At 26.4% G+C, this 3,457-nt stretch overlaps 1 pseudogene; it reads right to left on the reverse strand.

Annotated features, from left to right (window-relative positions):
- Positions 1-1,393: 1,393 nt before the first annotated feature.
- On the reverse strand, positions 1,394-2,122 carry LOC145091324 (putative lipid-binding protein AIR1 pseudogene; annotated as a pseudogene).
- Positions 2,123-3,457: the final 1,335 nt, after the last annotated feature.

A 3,457-nucleotide genomic window follows, 5' to 3' on the forward strand; every position in this document is an offset into this window, starting at 1 on the left:
ATATATACACACGGTGCAGTTATTCTGAGAACTAAAAGAACGTGAGAAATTACAAACTTTGCGTCAACAATCATATGGATTACGAATGCATCTGAATCAACAGTCGTATGGAATGCGGACCCATGCATTAGCGGTCAAATGGACTGCGGATGCATATATGTATGCATACATCAACGGTGTGTGTGTGTATATATATATATATATATATATATATATATATATATATATATATATATATATATATATATATATATATATATATATATATATATAGGTTCTATGGAAAACAAACAAAAACCCTAAAGATCATAAAAATACATAAAAAAAATAGTTAGAGATTAAAAAACTTTTTTTTGAATTTTTTTTTTTATGAAAAATAGCATGTTTTTCAATAAATTCGCTGATTTTAAAAAAAAATTAATTTTTTAATTTTTTTTTTGTAAAAAAAATTGATTCTTTATTTTTTTCCAGCGAATTTATTAAAAAACCTGCGTTTTTTATATAAAAAAAATTAAAAAAAATTTGTAATCTCTATGTATTTTTTTATGCATTTTATGATTTTTAGGATTTTTTTGTTTTCCAAATAACCCTTCCCTATATATATATATATATATATATATATATATATATATATATATATATATATATATATATATCTATATCTATATATATATATATATATATATATATATATATATATATGTATATATATATATATATATATATATATATGAACATTTTTCAAAAAAAATGGTCAAATCTTTTTTTATTAACCTAGATATATCTTAGACGTTGCATTTCGTTAATATTTGTGGTTTTGATTTTGAAAATGATCTTTGGATTAATAGTTCTAAAGTTCGCACATTTTTTTGTCCTCAAAAGGGCTTATATATATATATATATATATATATATATATATATATATATATATATATATATATATGTATATATATATATAATTTATTCATAATCATATATGTTATAAAAACTCAATATATTTTACATGTTTTTTTGTCAAAGCAATTATTGTTTGACAGATGTGATGGTTTACAAGTTTAACCATTGAAAAATTTATGTTAAATATTTTACTAATTTGAAAAAAGTTCACGACCCTAACTGAAATATTTATAATTTTTTATCATACTATCAGACAGTTTATTATATTTATCTTTTATCATTCATCCCCGCATTGCTTCCCATGTTTATCACATCTTTCGGTATACCCACTTAAAAGAAAAAAAATCAAGAAATAGAGTGAAAATAAAAGAAATGAGAGATGGAATCAATAGGACATGGCCATCCAAGGCGGTGCGGTGCTCCTAATAGGACAATTGTGCCACATCAGCTCCCATGCATTGGTGCATGATAAACCATAAAGGGGTAAATTATGTACTTGTTGAAATCTCAAATTAAATGCATATTTATTGAAAAAGTTAAATTTTATTTTGAATTACAAGAATAGAACCATAGTCACAATATGACAGGATATCCAAAGTACAAGAGAAGGTGACGAACCTCCTTACTGCAATCAATATCTTTAACATAATAAAATACTCAACTCTAAGAAGGAAACACACCAAACCAAATAAGATCAAAGAGCATAAAACCAACTCTTTGAAGATATATAAAAATAATCAAGCATCTCTATGCGCATTTAAAGCCCTTTGGGACCTTCTTTCCACAAACATTAAGCAACAAGCTCAAAGAAATTGGCACATTAAGGTTGATACCCAAGACATTTGCTTTAATGGCGGTGCAGAGGCAAACTGCAGCCTCAAGATCGACAAGGTCCCCAAGGAGGCTGCAGCATGGAGTGGTTGCTGGTGTACCGACTACTAGGTGAACCAAGTCATTGAGCACGTTTGCACACACACCTAGCTTGAGTGTGTCTTTAGGACATGTGGCTTTGTTGTGGTGATGTTTATGTGGCTTAAGGGCCTTTGGTGGTGGTGGGCAAGAGGTTGAAGTTACAAGAGTAAAGAAGAGCAGGTTGATGGTGATGAGGAGGAAAGTAGTTGTTGCGAATCCCTTTGAAGCCATTTTGAAATGCTTTGAGGATGTGAAGGAAAAACTAGCTCAAGAAATGGTGGTTTTTTTTGGGGTATGGAACTAGTGAAGTGAGTTCCTATATTTATAGATAGATATCATGAATAGTGTTATGTAGCTTTTTCATTGCCAATTCCTTAGGCTAACCACGTCCATTCTTTTACTACCTTCAACCTTGTTCTCTTCATATTATATTAGGCAATTTTTAATAAATGGATCTGCAATCCATTTTATATTTATTGTATGACACAAAAATAAAATCTTCATATGATATAAATGAGAAGACCCAACGCCCCATTTGCTGTAGTATCTTTTTTATTTTTATTCGTATTGCTTTCATCTTTATCATCATACCAAATTACATTGGACAAATAGTCAAGTTAAATTAAATTATCCCCTACCTTTTATTCCTATAATTATTCATACCCATTAAAATTATGACAAATTACCATTTAATTTAATTTTATTTGATATATATTTTTAATATAGCCTTAATAAATTAGTTAAAAAAATATGAAATGATGATACTTGTCATAATTTTATTCGATAGAAACATAAAATATTTATATCTTCTCGTACCATATATATTAACTTTTTAGCAACCAGTTCAAAAAAACATTTTCCAAAACGCTCACGGTTGAATTAATTAGAGGAATCAAAATGCAATACTTTTAATTGCTTAAATTAAAGCGTAACTACTTCCCGAGTTAAATCATATCGAGCACATATAAAATCTTCACCTTTTAAGAATTGAAACAGATAAATATACTTGAATTACTAAAAGTTAATAATCCCTCCTATTTGAAGAATGCAAACAAAAGTAAAATTCAAAGTAAGAAAAACATTACTAAATTGTACCAAGAAATGGAGAAATCTTAGAGTGATCCATGTGGGTTGTCACGGGTGAGTTCATATGGTGTTGCATCTTCTATGGCTCAGAAGTTCACATTATGTTTCAATTAAAAATTGTGTTTTTATAGGAAATTATTCTACGTGTCTTTATTTATATTTTTAGGAAAATATATTTTATATCTAAAATAAATAATTTCATGTAATTACATGTTTCCGTGTAATCCTGATTACTTTTCACACTCAATTATTCATATTTAAAATTTTTTGTGGTATAACTACAAGTAGGTTTCTTATAATTATACAATTTGGAAAGTGGGATATTTTAAATATACAGTCTCTTTATATTGAGTCACAATTACATTATCAAACTTAATTATATTGTTATGTTTTAATAAGATAATATAATACTAATAAAAAAAGTATATTTCATTATATATATATATATATATATATATATATATATATATATATATATATATATATATATATATATATATATATATATATTCAGGTATATTTGAGACCATGTTAATTTTGTGAGACCAAATCTAAAAATAAT

This window comes from Lactuca serriola, chromosome 3 (assembly GCF_051521515.1).
Source record: "Lactuca serriola cultivar US96UC23 chromosome 3, Lser_US96UC23_V15, whole genome shotgun sequence".
Taxonomy (NCBI): Eukaryota; Viridiplantae; Streptophyta; class Magnoliopsida; order Asterales; family Asteraceae; genus Lactuca; species Lactuca serriola.